Below are 12,004 nucleotides of genomic sequence, written 5' to 3'. Positions count from 1 at the left end.
TTCAGCAGGGTGGGAAAAAAATACAGTACAGCTCTGCAACTAGAAACCCCAGCACCACATTGTGGGGATCTCCTAGCAATGCTGACAGAAGGATCACTTTCAGGGCATGGGATTTATTTTCCTGATTTAAAACAGCTACATTTCAGCTCAGAAGAAACGTATTTATTCCCACTCCAAGCAACTGGCCCTCTGTGCAACTTGCTAAGACAGAGATCTATCACTAGGGTCATATTATTTGCTCTCACAATCCTCTTGTTCCCGCTAGAGGACACGAAAAAGGCTTGGTAATACTGGTTCCAGCTGCCACCAGCATGAGCTTACACCATTTACCCAGGAAGGCGGCCCCATCATGGCATGCGCAGACCCCAAAGCAGACCTGAACAGTCCATAGCTAAAGCTTATTTCTCCTCTTACGCCATTTGCCTCTGTTATCCAGCACTCCCTGCTGCAGCAACCTCAACAAAGGCAAGGAGGCTGCAGAGGAGCATACGGCTCCTCTGACATCTGCTGCTGCTAGTCCTGGCCCAAGTTCCCTAATGTATATACAGGTACTTGGCTTAGGAAATCTGTCAAATTTTTTGAATATTCTACCTTCTCTAGCCATGTGAATGGACAGATAAAGACACAAGACCACCTGTATGTGATCACACTAACCCACACACACAAGGTCACAAACTTGGTGGAACTTCCCACAAAACACAGAAAACAAGTCTGCAGTGGCAGTGTCTCAGGCTGCCTGAGGCTCAACCAATTCTGGTTTTAATGTTAAGTGACTGTGCATGTGCCTGCAAGCAGTTGTATTTTTCCTAATGTGTGCTACCCAGGATTCTCTGCCATCTTCAGTAATTATTTAAACAGCAGACTCTAGTACTGCTAAAATCAGCTTTTATTAACCCTTATTTGCTTCTGATCACAAAACAAAGGAACTTTTAAAGTACCAGTTTATGTGCTTATTTGAGAAAGAAGAGAGACCTGGACCAGTGTGGTGGGAAGGTCCTGCAGTAGCACACAGCTGCCAGGCTGTTGCTTTTGGGTGTTAGTGATCGCTCCTCAAAAGGTGTATCAGGCCTTCAGCCAGCCAGGAGATACACAACCCTTGAGACAGACCAGTGTGCTGCGGTCAGCCTGATGCCCTGCAGTACAGGAGCACAGGAGATCCAAGAGGATGCTCTCTCCAGTCCAAGAAAAATGTCAGGATGCTTCCTAGCACCAGCTAAGGAGAGACCCAGCTCTGCATCCCACCGTCCACAGCAGAGCAGTGACAGGATCAGGCTGCCCCTGTGAAGTTTTACTAACCTAAAGTCGCTCTGAGATCCTTAACACAACATACATGACCTGTATGTCCACAGCCAGTGGCACCGAGGAATCCATGGAGCAGTGGCAGGATGGTCGGGTGCATTTCCAGCAAACTGCATTTGACAGTGAGATGTAGAAAATACAACTTCAAATGGGAAGGGGAGACCCTCATTAACTATTCCCACCAGGGCTCACTTTTATTATGAAGTATTTTGTTAAGCATGAGCACGAGCTTTTCCTGTTCACTGCTCTGCTTCTGCCTCTACAGCCCTCCACATTTCTGCCCAAGTATCCTTCAGCTCTGCTGCCCACATCCTGTGGCTCTGGCTGCCTCCTGGAGCAGCAGGGTGCTGGGAGGAGAGTGCAGGCTGGAGGGCATGAGCTGCAGCACTGCTGCAACCCTGCAGCAAATGCTGCCTGGCTGCTCATCCAGCCTCCTGCAGCCACTGGCACTGCCAGTTTCATCAGGAGCCCTCAACAGAGAGTTCTGGCATAATCCAGTCACAAACATGTTTCTTCACAGCTGTGTGCAGCTAGCAAGTGGTTTATGCTCCTGGAGAGGAAGCTTTCCCTCTGTGATACTTCCCTGAGGTAAGGTAAATGAAACCACACAAATGAACCGATTTTGAAGCAGCGCTGCCCAGCCCCAGGCTCGAGTTTCCCCGGAGGCACAAAAGACACAGGTTACAAAGGACTGCATAAGCCCCACATTCCAACTGTTGGTCTGAGACACTTAGTGCCTGCACACCACAGCTGAGGGGCAGATGCTTTCCAAGGATGGAGAAAGTCATTCCACAAAAGGGCAGCCAGCTTGGTGAACCAGGGGCACAAACTACCAGCTGAGGAGAGACTGCATGATCTGTCTTCACTGACACACATCCCAAGGCCAAAGTTCTCAGAAGAATCCAACCCTTCATGCAAAGACTGCAAAGTGCCCGGTCCCTGTCCCAACGCCAAGTGCTCCATTTGGATTGAAGCAAGGAGGCTACCTTGGTTTGGACACCCAGGACAGGCATGGTTAGGCTGACCCAAGCACTGCACACTGATGGGCAAGGCCCTGCTTGCAGAGCAGGTTTCCCAGGGGACCGTGATCCCCAGAGAAGGAGCAGTCATACCGCTCTTGCAGCAGACCCAGACACCCTCAGCTGCACCTGGTCCTGCAGAGAGGCATTGCCACCAGCCACAAATCCATCATTTTGTGTCCTGTCTAGTCCTTGCGACAGGCCAGCCTCCAGAACACCAGAGATTCTGCCCAGGCTACTCAGGACCAGACATCACACCAATGGAGACCACTTCTGACCCACCTGCAGCTACTGGGGCTTGGATCAACCCCACAGCTGTCAGAGGCACAGCTCCTTTCTCTGCAGGACCACCTCTCCCACAGACTCCCTAGCTACCAGCAAATAAAAATCATTTCATTTTTCCTAAGCCACAGCCCACTCGGGACACCTAATTCCCAAGTTTTGGGATGGCCAAGTGAGCATGCCCAGAAAAATGTCAAGGTATTTTTTGGCAGCTGGGATCATTCCTCCCCAGGAGGGAAACAGAGCCTCTGGTGAGGATCCAGAAGAGATGGTGAAGAGGGAGGAGACCTCTGCAGCTGGAGGGAGGCTCAGGCTTCTCCCCTTCTCCTCTCCACTATCCCCCTGGACTTGCCCCATGCCTCCCTGCTGCCCACTCCATTGCTCACCCTCCATCTGGCCTTGGGGGTGCTCTGGTGATGCCCTACCAGGGCAGAGCACTGCAGGGAAAAGGCCACCGGCCTTTCCCCAAACCAACATTGGGTACAGAGCCAGGGCAGGAGATCCCATGCAAGAGAGCAGCTGCCAGCCCAGGCTGATGCCATGGGATGCCATACACGTAAACCCTGCCTCAGTGCTCTGCCAAGTGTCTCCAGGAGACCCGTATCTACAACAGGCCTGTTACCAGCTCAGGCAAAAACTGTAGAGAGAAACAAATGACTCAACAGCAGCTGTGTTAAAAGTGTTATATATTTATTGCATTCTTAACAAAAATACTTTTAAAGAGAGAATTTTTTCAGCATGTACAGACATGGAGATACTGGGGTTGAGCACAGTAGTTTGCTTTGACACAGACACTTACTTCAACAGCCAGTTAACATGATAGGTGCAGGAAGAAGTATCCTTTGCGAGCCAGTACAGAAAAGCCATTCCACCGAGAGGTCTACACAGGGCAGGAGATATGTCCCCAGATCTGGGCCAATCTGTAATAGTCCACAGAGGAAACTAGGGGAGACATCAGGCAGTTTATAGTAAAAAGTCCTTTCTCCTGACCAGTGCCCAGCCTTTGGGGATTTGCACTGAGGGCTGTGCATCCTGCACCAGGATTCCCTCTCTAAACACATCTGTGTGGGCAAACTGATGGCAGCAATGATGCTAACTCTCTCCAGTGCCCAGCACCTGCAGGAGTCTCCTCCTTTGCAGACCTCAGGGTTCCCAGAAGGGATCCTCCTGAACAACATCAGAGGAGCTAATCTTACCAGTATATCCATAGGAGGACATCAGTAGAGATCAAATATTATAAAAATATAAAACACTATTATTAATGTATAGCAGCAGCACTATATTGACTCAAAAAGCCTTTAACACGTATCACCCTTTTTTCAACTCTCTCTGATTCATAAATTAAATCCACTTCTGCCAGATTTCCCAATCTCCCCTTCATCTGAAGAGAGACTGTGATTTTTGCAGAATACAAATGTTTCAACAGAAGTAAAAGGACATCCTCAGGGGAAGGTGAGCAAGTTCTGCCCTGGTCTGGTATCAGCACTGTAAGGAATGTCCCCTGCATGAAACCAGCTGGGTCATTCCTCAGAAAGGAGGGTTTTTTTCTTTGCCACTACTTCCCTGAGCAATCTTTTACTGCACCACTAAAAATAAATTACTTGAATTAGAATTACAGAACATCTTAGGAAAAAAAAAAAAAAGGAAAAGCATGTCAGGAATTCCTGAATGCCTGACACAGCAGATATACAATGAACTTTTCAGGAAAGAAGCTAGTGCACTATACTTTCAAAGGAGAGGCCACACAGATTAACGATGACCCTTGAAGATCACACAAAACAAGCCACCCTTCTGCTACACCGCGCTGCCTACGTTCAATTCCACGGAAGCTTCTGTAACTTTTTTGCCAAGTCTGTAGCCCAGCCATGGCATGATGATGTACACTCATACTAACTGGAACAGTTTCCTGCAACCAACCTCCAAATACAATAGGACAGCCTGGAGAGCATGGTGTGCTGTGTGGTTAACACCTTGGCCCTTTTCCCTGCTGAAGATTACCATGATAATGGTCCAGGTTTTTCCACAGATGGGGGCAGCATGCGAGATGCAGATGTGCAAATTAAGGAGAAAATAGACATGTTATAAAAGAGCTACCACATATATTATCACCACCTGAGGTGACACTACTAAAGCCTAGTTCCAGAATCAGTGTTGTACATGGGAACCTCAGCCCTAGAGCAATTCAAATGTTACAACACAGTTCTTTCTTGCATCTCTATGGGGAAAGAAAGCAGTACAACACCAGTATGTCTAAGATTTTAAGCTATGTAGCTGTGAATTTAGATTGTAAACTCTTTATGATAGGAGAACACAGTACAGATCCCACCATAATAAAACTAAGTGCAAAGTAACTGTACTGAAGCTGACAGAATTACAGTGAAACAAAACCAAACTGGCTTGAGGTCAGAAGCAGGCCCTACATCTTTTCTGTGCAGGCTCTCACATTTTGAAGGGGTGGGGTGGTTCAAAACTGAAGATTTGACAACATGCAAGAAAATTATATGATACAATTCTCTTTAAATGTTGTCATATGATGAAATAATTGTATTTTAACTGCAACTGTAAAAGTTAAGTAGAGGTTTCAGACTGGAGCAAACAAAGGTTAAACTCTTTAACACAAGTGCATGTGGTACTGTAGGATCCAGGCCTATGCCATAGCAGCCCTTTTCAGCAGTCTAAAACCCTACAGTGCTGAGACCCGTCCTCAGAATTGTGCCTTCTTCCCTTCCCTGCACAAGGTCTGCTTTTACACTCCTCTCCCCAAACCTGTAAGTCACAGTAAGCCCCGGAATAGCCCACTATTGCTGAATGAAAGATAAAAGCAACAATCAGTAAGAGTTTTTAGTCATAAGGCTGTATTTCTGCACATACTGCATATACTAACATTCAGGAAGATGATGGGAATGCAGTAGTAGGGTAAATTTGTGAGCTGATTGCAAAGGGATCTCTGTCTCAGTAAATAGTATTTCACAGGCATGGGAAGAGATCCAGATAATGATTTCTATTGCATCTCTTAGTTTATAGAGCATTTAAAGCATGGGGAAGCCAGTGAAAACTCCTAATCTCTATGAACCCAAAGATGTCCTACATTCCAAACTCTACAGTATTTGAGATTCCTCTTTGCGATTGCAGAGGGCCAGTCCTACAATTAGCTGCCATATTCACACTGCTCTGTTAGCCAGCAAGGGGATGGATGGGTTGGGTCAGCTGCTGACCTTCCCCACAGAATACTGATACACATGGAGAAGCCATCTGAACATGCAGCAGCTCAGAAAGGGGCATCCCTCTTTACTTTACATGACACAGACTAAAAAGTATGTTTTCTTTTTCGTGACCTGGTGGCCCGTGCAGGAGTCATCTGTTTTAGAGAGTTTTGGTTGGACTCTGCACTGGGCTCAGGGGGCTGTTCAGAGCAAGCTGCTTGTAGACAGGACCCTGGCATGACACTAGGATCCTGTATCCTATGGAAAGCCTGGACCCCATCACGTATTTCTGCCAGCGTCTGACACATCTGGCCAACCTGGCTGGTGAGGTCAGCCACGCTCTGACTAACAGCATGCATGCTATCTGCCATGTCCCTGTGAATGGCCACCAGCTCCTGGCAGAACTGCCTGAACAGGTCTGTTTGCTGTGCGTGGGAATGGAGAAGCTGGCGATCGAAGCTGGAGAGGGGCGGGCTCCTGGTGCGGGGGGGCGGGGGTCTGCAGGCCGAGGTGGTGCGTGGGGATGGACAGTGCAGTTCCTGCCTTTGGCTGGCAGCTTCCAAGGGCTCTGATGAGGAAGAAGTGTGGAGGAAGGAGGGCCCGGAGAACTGACTGACACCTGCACCAGCCCTCTGCAGCGAAGCGAAGTGGTGTTCCTTAGAAGTGCCTGGCATCTCTTCATCTTCATCAGCTTAAACAGAAGAGGAAGCATGAATTATTAATGTGAAATCCCTCTCAACACTGGCTTCTGTTTCAGGATATCTCAAAGAACATAGAAAAAGGCTTTTCCCCTCCCCCCAGTCTGCCAGTTCAGACAAGCCTGTAGTTTCTGACGCATAACTCAACATGCAAGTGCTGAAATGTTAGCACTGGGTGACAAGATTAGCCATAAGAAACCTGAAGAGTGGGTGAACCCAAGCTACTGTGGTATTCTGTACACAGCATTGTCCATTACTAGAATATAAATCCATTTCAGACAGTAGCAATGACGCCTCTTCCCCAAACCCATAAGTAGCTAGCACAAATATTTTGGAGGGACACAGACTTCTCATGCAAAAATCCTACTCCCCTGTCATTTCTTACATGCTCTGCACTGACAAGAGCAGAGATGTTGCATTTGCTGCTCTCAAAGTGTGTCCTGCAAAGCCACCATGTGGCTTGGCATCACTAAGACAACCAGGCAGTCAGGCATAGCAGCAAGAGGACCCTATGTCAATCACGGAAATACACTTGATGCAAAATCAAAACTAAAGCAGAATGCCACGGGAAAATTCTCGTTAGTCTGATAAATATCTAGTGATGTGCCAGTTCACAGGTACAGGCATGTGAAGAGTAAGAAGAGACAAGGTTTCACCTGGTGCAGCTGTCCACTATTTCCTTGCATAACCTGTACTCTTTTTACCTCTGAAATAGTGCAACTGGCTTCCAAGAGAGATGCAAAGAATGACCAAGTCCCACCTTGTCAGTTCTGGCAGATTTTGTCCTTGCTTTCCCACTAACAACTTCAGATATGAGATCAGACCTAGTGTGGCGGGACAGTGCCACCCATGAGGTATTAGTTGACCCACTCCCCAAGAAGTTACCCCCTCCTTCTCTCCTCTGTACCCCTAAAAGCTCACAAACAAGAAGTTGCACCTCCACAAAAGAAAAGTGTCTGTACAGAACCATGGAAAGAACCTGCACAAAGCAGCTTGTGGTTTAGCACTGGAAGGTATCAGAGAATTGTGATGTAAGAAGATTAACTTTAAAAGCAGGGCCAGCAGTTTCTTTAAAACCAGTGAAGAAGGAGTCATTATTGTCTACCTTTATCACAGCATTTATGCTGATCCTTCAGACCACTACGGAGAAATCATTAGTGGCCCAACCTCAGCAATAAACACCAGTGATCACTGAGACCCCCAAAGCTCTCTTGGAAGTGATCCATTGGTGACTGGCAGATGACTCTCAGTTTGGTAGCATTGCTGTTTCATCAGGGTGAAGATCTCCTAATTTTTTCAAGCACTTTTTCCACAGACTGGAGGCAGTCATACCTCAACTACAGATGCTCCCTCACTTGCAGGATTAATTCATACTTACAATCCATTATCTACACTCGGAAGACAGTATGGAAAAGAACTAGATAAACAGATAGAGATGATCTTAACTTGAAAACGAACCATCTCAGCACCCCACAACCATCAGAGCAGGCTGTCTTGAAACCAATCACAGCAGAAGGACCTGTCTTGACAGGCAACCCAGCATCTCACACAACACACAAGGCTCTTCTGCGTCACTGAGATATGCAAGCATAAGACAAAGAGGTGTTAAGGCAGTGATACTTACAGCTCGTTGACAGGCTGTCAACCACGTCCAGATCCGCTCTCCGGAAGCCGTGCCTCTGGTGCGATGAATGCAGTGCCGACTCGATGGCTCTCTCATGGGCGGTCAGGACGATGGCCGAGGGCCGCCCCGCGCTGCCGGGGCTGGAGAGGGACCTCTGCATGAATGCCAGTTTGTCCTTGGTCCTTCTCTTCATGTCGTCCCATCTGTGTTTAATGTCTTTCACAGACCTGGGGACCTGGCTGACTGATGTGATCTGCCTGGCTATGCCTTCCCAGATCTTGTCCCTGTCAGCGTGGGATAGACGCATTGTCTCCCTCCCAAACAGCATGGCTTCATTTCGGGTCACCTCGGTGACCAGAATGTCCAGTTCTTCCTTGGAAAACTTGGGCTTCCTCTTTCGTTCAGCCATGTTCCTTGGGTTGAACATCCCACAAAGCATAATTGGGTAAAAGGAAATCAGCGCAAAGCAGTCCCCTGCATCCAACCACATGGCCAGTGCAGTACTGGGGCAGAGGAGTTTGGTGGGATGCAGCTCCCCTGACCCACAACAACCTCTCAGTTTTCCTCAACTGCACCAGGAAAAGGCAGCCATTTTGTTTTTAAAAGGCAATTTTCAAGCTTAAGAAAAAAATACCAAGCAACGCTAGTGTGAAGGAACCCTCTCAGCTTTAAAGTTAAAATTTAATTTTACACATCGGCTGATGCCCTGACTTACATATGAGAATTTCAGTTCAGCCTCATATCACTTGCCACGGTTTGTGCACAGAAAAAAGTGTGAGAACTCGCAATCACAGCGGTGAATTAGCTTCTAATGTGACACTGCTTGAGACGTAGAGGAAATTTAGAGGCCTGAAACATATCTTATTGTTCTACCTGGCACAACATGCAATAGAAACTTTCACACCACCCTTTGTGTTACAACTTGCAGGATGTCATAAAGAGGCCACATCAAATTGGATTTTTTTAAGGGTAGGGAGGTTTTGACTAGACTGGTGGGCAATTTCTGCAACTTGCTTTTCCTAAGGAAAGATTTTTTTTTTCAGCATTGGGGTACTCCACATCCAGCACTTGTCTGCTTCACAGCAAGCTCTTGTTTCACCCAGAAATGGCTGCCATTTCCCATTGTTCTCAAAAGGAATGAGGCCACCCACTTGTTTTTCCTGGCTAGGCTTTCCATCACTACCACCGACATGAGCCTGCACCCAGTTCCAGGTGTTTCAAATGAACAACTTGTAGCCTCAGCCCATTGAGAAGAGGAGGCAGCCATCCTGAGAACAAGCAGTTTAGTCCAAAGGAGGTGTGTGTTAATTTTTCCAGCCACAGTCAAAGAAAACTAGAAAAATAAACAAAGCATTAGTCCTAACTACGTTTTTTTATTGGGAAAAAAAAAGAAGGCAGCAGATCTATTCAATAAGGAAGGAGAAAACAGACCATCTGAACCTACAGAAAGGTGCTGACCCTTGCCATTCCAGCTTCTTCTTAGTGCTGCTAACACTGTTTTTAATCAATCTCACTGACACTGCTGCCTGCCATCAGGGCAAGCGTCAGTTCGGTTAAAGCCGGAAAACCAGTAGGAGAAGCTGCTCAAATCCAGGCCACATCAGGGACAGCTGGGACCTAAGTGCACAGATGCATTTCATGGGAACAAACACAAATGAATGCTTGAGATACTGTCTTGGTGGAGCTTCATTTACAGAGGGAAAGAAGGACTGTTTAGAGAAGATGGTAATGAAATGATGGAGAGCCAGCAAAGCACCTGCCACTCTGAACCTCAAAAAACCCCAACAAAAAACCTTACCAAACTTAAAAGGAAAAAGGAGTTCTCCCAGCTGAACACAAGGAGGGAGAAGGCTACACAAAACATCGAGCAAGGCAACATTTACAGTTTGACTTTTATCACATTCAGCAAAACTGGGCTAGGTGTAGATCCTCGTCTGGTACGCATGACTGCACAGTATCATCAGTGCCTCCATGAGGTGGCAACAGAACTCTGCTGACAAGCTGCTCTGGCGAAAGGGAGTAACAGTATTCTGCAAAGTGGCCCTGGGTAGGGGTGAGTTTGCAGAACAGACAGCTCTCTCTGGAGCCGCAGGGTCACAAAAACTGGTGCCCCCTCCTCTCTGCTGAACTCACAGCTGCTGTCACCAGCAAAGCTGCACTGATGGGGAATTAGAACCCTTTTTGCTCTTCCCAGACAGGATATCCCATTAAGTGCACTTAGGACAGCTTATGGTAGGCCTGGATATTCAGATTTCAGTGTTTCCACTCATGTGCTCCAGTACAACTTGGGTCAAAACAATCTAACTTCATATTCCAACAGCAAACTTGCCACACATTGAGTAATGAGCACATGAGTTTTAATCACAAATTCAATTAATGTTAGGCTCCTAGCAGGCACATCAACCTCCTCCTTATAAAAATGCAGACAGTATTACTATCAGAGGGATCTTTTTCTCCTCTAGCATGCAGTACGTCCCTAAAGGCAGTCACTGATATTTACAAGTACCTCTCTGGTGATGCCATGAGGGTTTTAGCAAGCTCCAGAGCAGCCCCAGCTGTGAGGTTGTGAATTCACACCTCAGCCCAGGTCAATCTGAAAGTGCAAGACACATTGAACAGTGGGCACTTAATGATCACCCCACAAAAATATCAATCAACTCCACTTTCCTTGGCCTCTAAGAAACAAGCATGTAATTTCTCCCAGGGCTTTGCAGTAGTTTTTGGTTCGTTTTTTTTTTTTTTTCCCCAAGGATCACAGCCCCACAGTACTTTAGGATCCCTCAACTCTGCATAAATTTGACTCTCGAATCGATAAGAACATTTGCTCCACTTGCTGCAAGGTAGCAGAAATCAGTTTATGAAGTTCAACAAAATCACATCCATAAGCTGGTGGCTTTTACTCACCCTGAACACAAGGGCAGTCACAGTAACCCTGACTGTTTTTAAAATGCTTATTTTTAAAAAGGTCCTGTAAAATTGAAACAGCAGCTCAGTACTGAAAAGATTTACTAGTCAAAACTGGTCCTGCTTTAAGCAGGCTGTTGGAACACTTGACCAGAGCCCCCTTCCAAGCTCTAGTGTTGTATGAAAATCAAATCAGAGACACCTCCATTATAAGGAGTTACAGAAAGATTTACAGGACAGTCTGGCTCCCCATGACCTCTGTTACTATGCTTGGAGAGGAAAGGGGGCAGAAAGGAAGGCAAAGGAGAAAGTGAGAAAGTCTCGCTTCAGCCTTTTCACATTGGTTAAGGCAAAGGATGAATCTAAACTGTGCCAAAAGCCTAAGAATTCAGGTACTCCCATGTAAGAAGGGCTACAGACTATAAATGCTCAAAATAGCCTGGAAACCCCAAACGCGAAGCACTACACTCCAACAGTTCAGTTAGGCACCACCAGTTTGGTGGTATGTTCTATCCTACATCTTGTTCTGGGCCAAGTGATACATACTCAGAAGGACTGACTTTCCTGAACTTTCTGAATTACTTTCATTTTTTGGTCAGATCCATTATTTTTAGAGGACACAAACAACTGAGTAAGAGAATTCCCTCAGAAGTAACCAGGAAAATAGATGGTTCTCCGCAACCCTTCAGAAGCCCCAAGAACTGCCATCAGCAGCAATTTACTGTTTGTGTCCAAGAAAGCATTAGTTTCGCTTGAGGTTTGCTGCGATCCATGGTAATCAGCCCCCAGAAAAATAAAAAGAGAGGAAGATGTTTGCACATGTTGAAGTCATGGAGTTTCATAAGGTATTGCAAGCAGTAGCACTTTACTCTGGACAGAGAAGAAGGGTGCATTACCCTTGTGCCAGCAGCCAGCTTAGAAGAACATGCTCCCAAGCATCAGGACTTTGTCTTGACTGACTGACTGATGAGGGGA

The 12,004-nt window shown here is 46.7% G+C and overlaps 1 protein-coding gene across 2 annotated transcripts in view; it reads right to left on the bottom strand.

Annotated features, from left to right (window-relative positions):
* PRDM11 (PR/SET domain 11) overlaps window positions 1-12,004 on the bottom strand; it is a 31,483-nt gene that overhangs the window by 14,640 nt on the left and 4,839 nt on the right. The window lies entirely within an intron of this gene.

This window comes from Corvus brachyrhynchos, unplaced genomic scaffold, assembly GCF_000691975.1.
Source record: "Corvus brachyrhynchos isolate BGI_N302 unplaced genomic scaffold, ASM69197v1 scaffold115, whole genome shotgun sequence".
NCBI classification, from domain to species: Eukaryota; Metazoa; Chordata; class Aves; order Passeriformes; family Corvidae; genus Corvus; species Corvus brachyrhynchos.
The sequence above is the reverse complement of the archived record's forward strand: the minus strand, read 5'-3'. Positions and strand labels throughout refer to the sequence as shown.